At 56.7% G+C, this 13,184-nt stretch overlaps 2 protein-coding genes across 3 annotated transcripts in view; one reads left to right on the forward strand and one right to left on the reverse strand.

The window, feature by feature from the left end:
• NPHP4 (nephrocystin 4) overlaps positions 1–2,442 on the reverse strand; it is a 143,974-nt gene extending 141,532 nt beyond the window's left edge. Inside the window, exons 1-2 of the mRNA XM_040263281.1 lie at positions 1,947–2,442; positions 1,705–1,761 (exon numbers count right to left, since the gene is read on the reverse strand). The gene's annotated coding sequence lies outside the window, so the exon portion shown is untranslated. The remainder of the gene's footprint in view (positions 1–1,704; positions 1,762–1,946) is intronic.
• Positions 2,443–2,744: 302 nt separating this feature from the next.
• KCNAB2 (potassium voltage-gated channel subfamily A regulatory beta subunit 2) overlaps positions 2,745–13,184 on the forward strand; it is a 96,507-nt gene continuing 86,067 nt past the window's right edge. The window contains exon 1 of one of the 2 annotated variants that reach the window (XM_040263276.1): positions 2,745–3,228. The gene's annotated coding sequence lies outside the window, so the exon portion shown is untranslated. The remainder of the gene's footprint in view (positions 3,229–13,184) is intronic. The other variant, XM_040263278.1, reaches the window with a different exon arrangement.

A 13,184-nucleotide genomic window follows, 5' to 3' on the forward strand; every position in this document is an offset into this window, starting at 1 on the left:
CAAAGCTCTGAGCCAGGCAGATGGAGGCAGGTGGTGGAGACGGAGCGACTACTGGAGTGGGTGATGGAGGAAGAGGTGACTCCTGAGACACAGGCTCCTGGGAGTAGGAGCCTGGACAGCCCCAGGGGCTCTATTACAAACAGAGCTCTTCCCCTCCCGCCCACCTCCCCCCCCACCTAGTGCCCCAAACAGCTCTCACCCGGGCCACACTCCTGTACACTCCATCCTGCCCTTGCTTCAGTTCTCCCATTCAGCACGCCCTCTATCCCCCTTGACAGGCACACGCACCCCTGGATGAGTCTTCCTCTGGTGCCACCTCCCCAGGAAAGCAGCTCCACCCATACACACCCCCTCACATGGGACCCTATCACAGAAGAGCCACCCAGCTTCCCCAGGCTACATGGTCACTGTCGTCCTGCAAGATTGAGCTCCATGAGGTTAGGACTAGGTCCTCAGTGTAAAGCTTTCTAATGATTAAATAAATCATTCAATTATGCTGGAGAGGAACGAAGAAAGCTGTGGAGAAAGGCAGAGGGGCCTTTGGGGCCAGATGAACCAGAAAGAAAAAACTAGGAGGGTCCCGTGCTTTGAGCCCAAGAAAAGGGTACAAGGGGCTCTCCAGAGGAAGGGGGAAGAAAAGGCACCAACTTTTACTGAGTCCTTATCATGAGCCAGGCACTCACATTTTCATATTTGCTATTCCAATAACTCGAAGATAAGAACCACTACTGTCCCCTTCTTACAGATGTGAAAAGTGAGATCCTGAGGTTAAACAGCCAGCCTGAAACCATACAGCCAGTCGTACAAACATCAAAGCCATTATAACCTATGTCGGCCCCTCTGCCACCAAGGCTAGGAGAAGCTCTCAAGGGCAAAGTAGGAGCAAAGAGGTCGAGGAGCCTGGGCTGATCCTTGCTCTCCTCTCTGACTTCTGCAAAGTCTCTTGCCCTCCCAGTATCTGTCTCCCACCTACAAAAGGAGGAGGCCTCTGAAGCTCCCTGGAAGTCTTTGCTTCTGCAGACCTACTTGATCAACAAATATTCACCAAGCACCTGTTTTGTCCCAGTACAGTGAAGCGGACTGTCAAATACCCTGACTTCAAGAATCTAAATATCCAGTGGGACAAAGACTAGGGGGCAAGCCTGAGCAGCACACAGAAGACAAGCCTAACCCAGTATCCTTTTCTGGCAAGGGGGTGGGGGTGGGATGGAAAAGAGGAGGGACCCAGGCACTGAAGAGATCAGCTGGGCTGAGGTCTCATCAGCAGTGGTTCACCAAGGAAAGGGAGGGACAGGAGCCACAAGGAACTTCCCAGGCACAAGGAAGCTTCCCTCCCAGATGCAAAGAGATCTGGACTGCCTGAACGCAGAAAGCTCGGGAGCTTTTTTGAAAGTAGACACCAAGTGCATGTGTGTGTGTGTTCAGTAGTGTCCAACTCTTTGTGACCCCATGGACTATAGCCCACCAGGCTCCTCTGCCCATGAGATTTCCCAGGCAAGGATACTGAGCGGGTTGCCATTTCCGACTTCAGGTAATCTACCCAACCCTGGGGTCAAACCCACATCTCCTGCATTGGCAGGCAGATTCTTTACCAACTGCACCACTTGGGAAGCAACCCCCCTCCTTTATTTTCAAGAGTAAGCAGAAGTCTAATTAAGCCCTGCCTGGAATTCCTCTTTCAAAGAGTATTATTTGAGTACCTACCCTGTGCCAGGCCCTGGGGAACACTGCAGACAACCTCCTTGCCCTCGAGGAATGTATCTGAAGGGAGGCAGAAACACAGGATACAAGTTAGCACACAAAAGAGGTGGTTGTGACCTATGAAAATCACAGAGGAGAGGAGGGTGCAGGGAGCGGTACTGGAGACCCGGCTTGGAACTGGCGGCGACGACACAATCATCTAAAGTACACCTTTTCCAACTACACAAGCTTGTGAGACTTCCCACCTGTGCTTCAGTCAAAATGACACAGTGCGACAGTGAAGGCAGGACCAGGGCTGCGAAGGCATCTGTCTTCTATAGAGACAGACATGGAAAGAAACGTGCAAAGGTCTGAAGAAGGCAGCAGGAGACCGAGCACTGGGGGTCTCAAGAGCACAAGGGCCCAAGTGGGGAACTCGGAGGCGGTCAGAAGGTCGGCGGGCTGGACAGCGGAGGGGAAGGCGGGAGCAGCTCCAGGGTAGGCCTTAGGCAGGCAGGCCCATCGGAGCAGGGAATCCCGCGAGGGTCAGGGAATCTCCAGATCTCCTCTGGGCAGCGGCGCTGGGTCGGGACGGCAGGCAAAGCAGGGGTCCCCATCAGGGGTCCGAACGGGAAAAGGGGAAGGCCAATGCCGCGGTCTCAGCAAAGCCCACGCGGTCGCCGGAAGCTGAAGCGCTGCCAGCGGGTGCGGAGTCTAGGGGCAAAGTGCAGAGGTTGAGCCCCAAGAAGCCCCCGATACCCTACAGGACCAGGAGGCCCGGGCCACACCAAAAGTCAAGGAGAGGGGGAGGAAAATGCGACCGAAGCGGGCACAGCCCCGCGCTCACCGAGTTGCCACGCCCCTCAGGCCCCGAGCCCCCAGAAGAGTAAGACAGAGCACCCCACACACACTCCGGGATCAAGGCTTCGGGCCGCTCGGTGGCCCCTGAGCCTCTGGACTGAGTCCAACCTCCCCCGCGGCGCCAGCCAACGTGGTTCCGCCCGTGGCGGGCAGCGTTACCTAGGAGACGCGCTTGCAGCAGCCGCCCCCGCCCCCGGACGTCGAGCCCCAGGCTTCTGAGGAAGTGCCTCTACGACGGATCCAGAGGCCCGGCGCTGGCCGGTGCCCACCAGAGCCGCAGACCCTGCAGGCCGAGGACCGGCCAAGGGGCGCCCGATCCGCTGCCACCAGCTAGAGGAACCTTGGAAGGGGAAGAACTCGCTCTCCGTCATTCACGTCAGCAGGACGCAGGGACAAATCAGAGCCCAAGTGCAGGGTCTCCGCTCCAGCAGCGCCAGCCTATCGGCGCGGCGGCGGGCCCGTCCTAATTTGCATGGTCGGCGATCCCTCAGCCAATAAGAGTGTGACTGGCGTGAAGAACAACCAATGAGAATCTAGAAGAGGAGTGGCCCCGGGCGTCCCACGAGGTGAAGATGCTGCGGGCGGAACCTGGTGGAGCGAGCGGGATTCGGGGGCGCTAAAGTCGCCGGGGCAGGGCGGGAAGGAAGATCCGGAGCGGGATAGAGGATCCGGAGCTGGAGCCCCCAGGTGAGTGCAGGGGGAGACCCCAGCCGTCCGCGCAGTCCCCTGCAGTGCGCCGGGAGAGCGGCGGCAGGCACCGCGAGGCCCGCGCTGACTCTCCATCTCCTTGTCCCCAGCGCGTCCCCGCACCCGCCTCCATCCTCACCTCCTCTCCAGCCGGCTCACCTCCTTCTCCATCATATCCCTTCCCCCATTCCGCCCTCCTTTGCCTGCCCTGTCTGCCAGCCTGCCCGACCTTTTAGTTCCCATCCCGACCCCTGCCCCAACTTCATCCCTCCCTGACCCCTCCTTTTCCCGCAGCTTCGCCTCCCCCTCCCCCATCCCTCTTTCCGTTCCCTCTCTCGGCCTCAGCGCACCCCCCATCGGAGCGCTCCTGGTCCTAGTCCTCCCCATCTCTCTCGCAAAGGCTCATCCTGCCTCTCCTTTCAGGTCCCTAGCCCCATCTTCCCACCCACTCTGCTCCCAATCCCTACGTTTCCCCAGGGGCGCCCTCTCTCTACCTTGCCCTGCTCCCCAAGACCTTGGCACTCCCCTCCTGCACCAGTTCATCTGGCTACCTACACACCTCACCCGACCGGGGTCCCTCTGCCCCTACCCCATCTTCAGCTTCTTTTCGCTCCCCACCTCCCCTACCTGCTGCTGCTCCCGCAGGACGCAGGACACAGAGCCCCAGCTGCTGCACCGCGTCCTGCTGCAGTGGCTGTCCTGTACCTGCCCACCTTTCCACCCTGCCACCCAGGCAGCCTACCCTGGCTCTGCTCCCCTGGCATTGGTCCAGGGGCTCCTTTGGGGTCTACACTTTGTCTAGAGCAGCCTCAGGGGGTCTCCAGGTGAGAAGTCCCTTAGCACCCTGCCTTCCTCCCTGTCCCTCCCCACCCCACCCCCACTTTCCTGCTCAGCTTACTTTGTGATTCAGCATTTTTGGGGTGGTAACTTTCTCTGCCTCCTGGCATGATAGGGACCTGGTTGTGGGCTGAAGGCAGGGGGTCTTGACCCTGAATTAGAGGAACAGTCCTGAGCTACCTAATGGGGTCAGGGTTGGGGAATGGGAAACCCACCAGTGGGGGCAGTCCTTTCCTTTTTCACTTGTCTGCCCTGTGTTGAAATGCATCCAAAGGGAGATGACATAAGTAATAGCTCTTGGGGAAATGGGCTATTAGCATTTATGGAAATTAATACATCCACATCCGAGGCACAGGAACACCAAGTTCAGGCCACAGCTGTCCCACTGTCTGTCGTTTCAGGATTTCTTTCTCTGCAACTTCTCCCCCTCAAATGCCATCGCCTTCCAATGCCAAGAGCAAGCCCCTGCTCTGCAAAACAGAACCGCATTCAGGCCCTGTGTTGCAGGGTTCAGGGACTGTGGAGAGTCGTGTCTGCCTTCTTGATTGTTGCTTGGTGTGTGGATTTCCCTGCAGAGCCCAGGCTCGCGTGTGGTTCCTGGGCTCCTGCCCCTGAGCTGTCATGACAGGGTGCCCAGAGTGCATTGGCTACCCAGGTCCTGTCCATGGGGCACACTCTCCAAGCCCATGCCTGGCCTCAATGACATTGAGGGTGTTCCAGCTGCAGTGCGCTCCTACCTTGAAAGCAGCCTGCTGGAGGCTCCCCTGCAAACCTGAGGTCCAGTTCCTTGTGCCTCTTTCTGCTGCACCAGCTCCCAGGCCATGTGGGGGCTGAGCCAGCGCACGGTGGGGAAGGGTCTTGAGCAGTGTGAAATGAGGTCTCATGCTCAGAACCCTTTTGGGTCTGGACAGGGATGAATGAGCATGAAAGCAACTGCACACAGGTATAACAAAGACACCACGTTTCTTGTCTACTGAGGGTCATGGGCATGGCACTGAGGGACACAGGGTCGAGCAAGCTCTGGGGTGGGCAGATTGAGAAGCTACACCTTGGGGCTGGCTTGCTTTCCTTCTTCAATGATCTTCTAAACCCCAGATGATTCAGAAGGAAGTGACTGGTACAAGTTTTGGTTTGGCACTTTCCGGTAAGGGAGGGGGCCTCCTCTCGACTTTCCTGTTTGTTAGTGCTGGGGCCATAGCAACTGGGCAGCTCCACGCGTGGCAAAGGAAGACCTCCTCCGCTTCTGGAACCCGGGGGAATGTGTGTGGTTTCCCAGGACTCCGGCTGGAAGGAGCATGTGTCTAGTCCTTGACCTCCACTTCTCCATGACCTTCACGTCACCAAAGATCCCAGAGCCATTTCCTGAAGTCCCTGAATTACAGGCAGAACAGGGGCACTTCTAGCAGCATTTGAGGAAGACTGTCTCTGACTGTCTTCAGGGCCAGGGACGCCCCCCTCCATCCCCTCCCAGCAGCTAGGGGTCCCACCTCATAGAGGTGAGCATGCTAGAGCTGCAAGGGGGTTGGGCATCTTCCACTTGGGAAGCGTCAGCAGAAGCCCAAAGGCAGAGACTTCTCCAAGGTCACTCAGAGGTGTCAGACCCTGTGCCTCCTGCCAATCTGAGCCAGGAATTTCTTTCTGCCCACTGGAGGAAACCAACACCCCATGGATGTGCCAACCAGTGGCCCTTCAGGAAGCACTTGTGAGGTCATGCTGACACTTGTGGGTAAATAGCACCATGGGTGCTTCTGAGTCAGTGGGGCTGTTGGGAGTCAGAGATGCCACCAACTGCAGAGAACCCTCAGCCACAGCATCCTGCCTTGCCTGGCAGTGCCCCAGAGCCAGGGCCCTGTCATCCCTAAGATGTCATCAAAGAGATGGCAAGGGGCTGGGCCACTGGGTGAGATAAAAGCTAAGAAGGGACACTGTGCTTTGACCTTGCTTCGCTGCAGGTCCTTGTAAATAACCGTAAACCCACTCCCTGTGAGGGAGGCCGATTGGTCTGGATGGGAACTAGGCACAGAGAGGTGGCAAGACAGACCCAGCCTCCTGATCATGAGGAACCTGGTTTCTCTTCCTACTGCACCAGCGCCCTGCCTATCCCACCAGGCTCCAGCCCATCCACAAGTGCCAGAAATCCTTACCCCCCACAGACACGTCTCCTCCAATGTGCTGGAGGGTCAGGTTCAACCCCCACTCCGGTATGTGGAGGCTGCCTTTCTCATGACCAGGAAGCCTAGCACACTCAGCCTCCTAGCCTCTGCATGTCCCCCCTTTCTTTGGGGTGACTCTAAGGGGATGTGGTCCTTGGTTCAGCTAGTGCAGAGGAGAAAAGGGGACAGGGCCTCCCCCAGAGGGCACAATAGGGGCCAGTTGGGGACATCACTAGACTGGTCATCCCATCACTGCTGGGGTGAACTTAAGCCTTTCCATCCAGCCTGGCCTTGGCAGGAATGTGAGTCTCCTCCCCAGGCAGAGGTGAGCAGCTCCTGGGTCTTCATACCTTTGGCCACATCCTGCGAGCCTGAGATGGAGCCAGCCTTCCTCTCTCTGTACACCAAGGGATGCACTGCAGGCCCAGCCACCCCCACTCAGAGTGTGCACTGCGCCCACAGGCTTTCTAACTCATCAGCTGGAAAATGGAGTCTCAGGAGGTCCCCCCTGCTCCACCAAGTGACCAGGTGGTTAGCTCTGGAGACCAGGGACATCTGGGGTTGTATGTGTCCCTTGCCACAACACCTGTTCACCCACATCTCTGGCTCCCTCCTCCACTGAACTTCCTCCTTGCAGGCAGCCCATCTTCCCTCTCACTCCAACACATAGGCACTTGCAGAATTGACTGTCTTGGTGCCACACTGGGAAGGGGGAAAGCAGAGATGAGCTGGGAATGTCTCCTGTGCTGCGGACCCACTTGGGGGCCTTTTTCCCACCAAGATCTTGAGCCGTATTAGGGGGTTTTCCCACACCTAACTTGATCATGGGTCTTGAGCCCAACTGCTGAGTCGCTGAGATCCATCATCCAACTCAACAGATGAAAGCCAAGTGCATGTTTCTCCTCAGATCCCCACACCGGGTTCAAAGCAAACTGTTCATTGTCGGGCTAGTTTCTCCAGTGAGCGAGCAACTTCTGGGGTCCCGTAGATACAGGATCTGGTCCACAAGCACAGCAGTCCTGGCCTGTGGCTCCCGGAGAAGAACTAGCTCTCTGAGTGTTCGGCTCTCTCTCCCAGCTGCTCCACCCTGTGCTTGCATCTCCCTTTTTCGGGCTTGGTGAAATGACACAAGTAGAGGCATAAGAATAGTCCCTGGCATAGGGCAAGAACCTCCTCAGCTTCCCAGCCTCTGCATCATCACAGGCTGAACACAAGCCTTTGCCCTACCTGGAGCCCAGGTGGCTGCCGGGAAGGCTCAATCTGACTGACTCAGGTCGCCCTCGGAGTCATTTCAGGAGCCCACGTGGGGCTCCTCAGAGGGGCTGTATGCTCCTGGAGAGGAACCTGGGAGAGTCCAGCTGGTGGCTCTCATGGAGGGAGGAGGGCTTTACCTATCTGTGCACATCATAGCCTCCCTGTGAGTGGAGGGACACGCCCCACCCTGTCCTCCCTACCCCAGGCCTCCTGGAAGATACCTGTCTGCCCACCTGCCCACCTGTGCAGTGGCCTGTAGGGACCAGGGGACTGCAGGGGCCCGCCCCCAGCTCACCCACCCTCCTCACCACAGCATGTTTTCATCTTCCATCCCTCAGCAGCTTTACGATCTCTCAGAGCGAACTCCTGATGTGATGGTGCCACAGCCTGATGTCCACAAGCTGTCAAATGCAGCCCAGGACAGAAGGAGCTAGAATTCTGCCTGGGAACATTGCATTCCCTAGCTCCCCGTGATGGTAGGGGCTCCCTCAAAACAGTGCCCTTCCTGCCCCTTCTGGATGAAGGCAACTCAGAAATAACTCAAACAAGGAAATTCTGATGAATCCACAAATTAAAAAGTAAATTAGAATTAAACATTGTTTAAAACCTGTAATACCACCAGTGGGGAAAGGCCTTTGCGGCAGACATTTGAAGGGCCAAGAGTGAGCAAGACCCACCTCACCTCCACCTCTAGGGGCCAGGAGTCAGGAAGGGGAGGCAGTAACCACAGACCAGGAGCCATCAGAGACGCCTCTGCTGAGAGAGGAGAGATGGGGGCAGGTGGGGTTGACCCTTGACCCACACCTTGAAAGAAGGCAGAGTTGTGACAGCAAAACTGGGAAACAACTGTCTGGGAGGGGACCCTGCCTGGGCAAGTGCCTGAAGGGAGGACAGTGGGGGCGGAGTGCGTTGGACAGTGGCTGAGATCCAGGGGAAGCACAGGTGCCTGTAGGAGTTGTTGGCAGGGGGGCGGGGGCAGGAACTGGGGTCTGAGAGACCAGCCATCAGATGAATGGGGGCTTTGGAGCTGGCAGTGACATGTCCAGGCCAGGATGAAGGAGGCAGATGTGTCTATGACATGCGGTGAGGACCGGATGTGGTGGTGGGGGAGACCACGTGTCTTCTTAAGGGGAGACTGTTGTCTGTATTGGGTGCTTCTGTAGACCCAGCATCTCGCACAGAGCGGGACCCCATAGATATGTCTGGAGCCGATGAAAAGATAGAAGGGCAGCAGAGCACGGCCTCTGTGGAGCTGGGTGGCAGTGGGATGTGGAAGGTGAGAGGAGCCTGGGACTCCAGGCTTTCATTCCTGGGTGTCGTCAGCGTGCACCCTGCTGACCCTGCCTCGCTGGGTCCAAGTTATGTGCCTCAGCCTTCAGATTGGCTGTGGGCATTGAAATGGAAGCCCTGGGTTCAAATGGGGTTCAAGCCAAACATGATCGCTAGCACCCACCTGTCACAGCCCAGGCAATGGACCAGGTCACCCTGCAGGTGGGGACAAAAGTGAAGGGGGCAGAATAAGGAGCCCAGGAGTGGTCCCGAGTGCAGGATTCGAGAGAAAAGATGAAGATCAGGACAGGAGGAGACCCTGGGTTACCCTGGAGCCCAGGAGGAAATGGAGACAGGGCAGGAGGAGGTGTCCATTGCGTCAGGCGGGCCCCATGCTGCTGGGGCCAACCTCTACCAGGAGTGGAGGTGATGGCTCTCCCCACCCCACAACAGGTGCATGTGCCACCCTCTTTGCCTGTTCTATGTCGACTCCAGTTTAAGGAGCTGACATTGTCCCCCTTTTACTGGTGCAGAAATAGACCCTAAAAACTGAGGTGATTGTCCTCAAGTCACAGAGCGTGAACAGGGAAGAGTTAGGATCTGAATCGGCTGTTGGGGGCCAATTCCCGCCCTCCTGACCTTTGCACTCTGTTGCCTAACTGCATGCTAAGTCACTTCAGTCACGTCCAACTCTTTGCAACCCCATGGACTATAGCCCGCCAGGCTCCTCTGTCCATGGGATTCTCCAGGCAAGAACACTGGAGTGGGTTGCCATGCCCTCCTCCAGGGGGTCTTCCCAACCCATGGGTGGAACCCACGTCTCTTACGTCTCCGTATTGGCAGGCAGGCTCTTTACCACTAACGCCGCTGGGGAAGCCTAGGCTCCTGAGAAATCTGACCATGATAGAAGGAAGGACGGTGAGAGACGCAAGCAGGTCAGTGGGAAGAAAAGTCACTTTTCTGGTGAACTGGGTCCGTCAGCCACGTCCTCAGTCTGTTCATTCATAAAAGATGGTTCTATGGTGGGTGATTCTATGTCCTGCCCTAGTCGGGACATTTCTGGGGATGCCTGTGAACTGCAGGGCTGGGGCTCATCCTTGCAGTCTCACTGACGCATGTGACATGACTGCAGAAAAGGGAGCCCCTCTGGTAGCCCCAGAGGGACCAGGAGGTCCTGAGCCCTGAGACACACATTGGGATCACAGGGGGAGAATGAAAACAGCCCCCTCGAGTCCTGGTGGGGTTCAGTGGCCACTGGCCTGGGGTTGAGAGGCAGCACTTTGAGAGACACTCAAAGTTTGCAGCAGACTTTCCCATTTCCACTTTGTAAAGTGGCGCCCAAGGACACATGCCTTGACCATTGGAAGTTCTGATGAGCAAGGCTTCCTGAGGCTTCTTCAGTGCTCTGGAACTTGGGAAGCCCTCACTCGACTGGGCCACCTGCTATGCTTTTGTCAGCTTCGAATCCCAAATCCAGCTTGATTCCTGCCGTGGGTGGGGAGTTGCTGATGTCAGCTGTGCCCCAGTCCCCCTAGAACAACTCTTGGCCAGGAGGCTGACTCTCTCACTTGTCCTGAGTGACAGAAGCAGGTGCTCTACTCAGGAGCGGGCCTGTCCCTCGGGACTGAACCTGTGGCATCCCCTCCCCTTCTCATGAGGCCTGCCCCCCGCCACACCTCTGCTCAGCAGCTCCCTCACCACACCCCACCCCACCCCAGGGAGTGTTACCTTTGCCTCTCACTGAGGAGAAGGTGTTTTTTGTCACCCAGTCCAGGAGGCCTGGAGCCATCTCTGCCCCCCTGCTACTACCAAGGTCACAGAATGCCCAGAAAAGGGATCATTGCAAATCCCAACAAAATGCCACCCCCCTCCGCAGGGACACAGAGCTCTGACCCTCCTGTGTCCCGGCCGGGGACACAACAAGGGCTCCCGGGAGGCTGTCATGCTTCCTCCTCAGCCCGAAGGCTGAAGGTTGGGTTAGGAAAGACCACTGGTGGCACTTGGAGCAGTTCCTGTAGGGTACACGTGGACCACGTCCTAAACAAAGGGCCTGTTCAGATGAGGCCCATCCACCACCCTGGGCCTGACGTCACAACACGAGGGACTCTAGTTGCTCCTGATCCTCACCTGTGCTCCACCTCTTCCTTCACTGACCCAAGAAACAAGGGCACAGACAGGGCCACTGCCCTCAGGAACCACAGTCAGTGGGGGAGGAGGTGTGGGCTCCAACCCATGGAGGTGCCACTCAGGCCACAACAGAAGTGACTGCAGGCCCAGTGGGCACAACACGACAGGACAAGGTGCATGCACGTGGTTGGGAAGCGAGGAGGCGAGCCTGGAGCTGCTGTGGTTCTCACTGAAGACAGAGAAAAGACAGGGTGGCTTTCTGGGCAGGGAGAGCCACACACGAAGGTGCAGAGATGGCTGGCGGTTGCAGCGGTGGTGCGGGGGGCTGGGAGGAGTCCTCATGAGAGGGACGCAGGGTTCGTTGAGGAAAGATCTTGGCGGCTGCTCATCTGTTTTGGTAGGGGCCACACCAAGCAGCATGTGGGATCTTAGTTCCCCAACCAGGGATCGAGCCCACACCCTCTGCATTGGAAGCACAGAGTCTTAACCACTGGACCAGGGAAGTCCTAGGCACTGCTCATCTTTATTTTTTGTTGTGTTGTTCAGTCGCTCAGTCGTGTTTGACTCTTTGCGACCCCATGGACTGCGGCACACCAGGCTTCCCAGTCCTTCACTGTCTCCCAGAGTTTGCTCAAACTCATGTCCATTGAGTCAGTGATACCATCCAAACATCTCATCCTCTGTCATCCCCTTCTCCTCCCCTCAATCTTTCCCAGCATCAGGGTTTTTCCCACTTAGCCAGCTCTGCATCAGGTGGCCAAAGTGTTGGAGTTTCAGTTTCAGCATCAGTCCTTCCAATATTCAGGGTTGATTTTCTTTTGGATTGACTGGTTTGATTTCCTTGCTGTCCAAGGGACTCTCAACAGTCTTCTCCAGCGCCATAGTTAGAAAGCATCAGTTCTTCAGCACTCAGCTTTCTTTGTTATCCAGCTCTCACATCTGTACATAACTACTGGAAAAGCTGTTACTTTGACTATATGGATCTTTGTCAGCAAAGTGATGTCTCTGCTTTCTGATATTTATTTATTTAGCTGTGTTGGGTCCTAGTTGCAGCATGTGGGACCTTTGATCTTTATTGTGGCATATGCAGAATCCTCATGGCATCCTTTGTTGCATTGCCCAGACTCTCTAGTTGTGGCTCGGGCTGTGCAGCACATAGCCTTAGTAGTTCCAGTACATGGGCTTAGTTGCTCCATGACATATGGGATCTCAGTTCCCTGACCAGGGATCGAACCCATGTACCCTGCATTGCATGGTGGAGTCTTAACCACAGGACCACCAGGGAAGTCTAAGAGGCTACTCATCTTTAGAGGAAAAATGGCCCTGGCCAGGACACGGGAGGGTGTAAACAAGCAGGCATCTCTGCACCTAAGAGTCAGAGCACTTGTGTCCCTGCAGAAAGGGGGTGCTGTTTTGTTGGGATTTGCAATGGCTTTTCAGGCATTCCATGACCTTGGAAAGAACAAAAGAACATATGAGGCTCCTCTGTGGGTCTGAGCTGGGTCATGAATCCAAAATGGGAGAGAGGGAGCTGACAGGTCCCTGGAGGCCCCCACCCTGTCCCCTGTCCATAGTTCCCTTGGGAGCCCTGAGCTGCTCAGCTAACATGATCGCCACAGCCCCCCCACAAAACACACACACAAAGCCTGTGTATCAGGCTGGGCCCTCATTCCCTTCCTCACCCAGGGCTGGAAGGTTCTGGCAAAGCCCATTGGGGTACTGCTGGGAGGGATAGGGAGGAGAGGGTTTCTCCCCACCTTCCTGTAGCCTGGTAACCATGGTAACAATGGGGAACTGCTGGAGGCTTCCAGCCACCTGCTGGGCTGTATGGATGCCAAGGGCCAGGCAGGGACCCACAGTACAGGCGTGTGAGCCCCAGGCAGCAGCCTTTGTGAGCAGCAGGAGAGGGGGCGGCAGGTGCAGCCCCAGTCACCCACTCTGCAAGCAAAGGGCCCTGGGTCAGGGCCCGAGGGCACAGGGCAGGGGACACTTCCCCAGTCCCTTGAGGGGATGAGTGGGCACTTGCTCCCAGGTTCATGCAGAGCCCCTGATCTCTAAAGCAGCCCTGAGCCAGCAGGCATATAAACTGTTATAGGGTCTATTTAATTTATTATCGAGTGGGTGGGCTGAGCTCAAGTAGCCAGCAGTCCTCAAGAAAGCCCCTTTGGGCTCCTTACTCTTTGACACCATGTGGTCCAGTCACTCGTTTTAGGGAGAGAGGAACTGGAGTTCATGGAGGAATGAGACTTGTTGGCAGCATGGGGCCCCCCAGCAACTCTCTGACCGCCAACTGGTGTCCACTCCCTGAGCCCCCAG

This window comes from Oryx dammah, unplaced genomic scaffold, assembly GCF_014754425.2.
Source record: "Oryx dammah isolate SB20612 unplaced genomic scaffold, SCBI_Odam_1.1 HiC_scaffold_21, whole genome shotgun sequence".
Lineage (NCBI taxonomy): Eukaryota > Metazoa > Chordata > Mammalia > Artiodactyla > Bovidae > Oryx > Oryx dammah.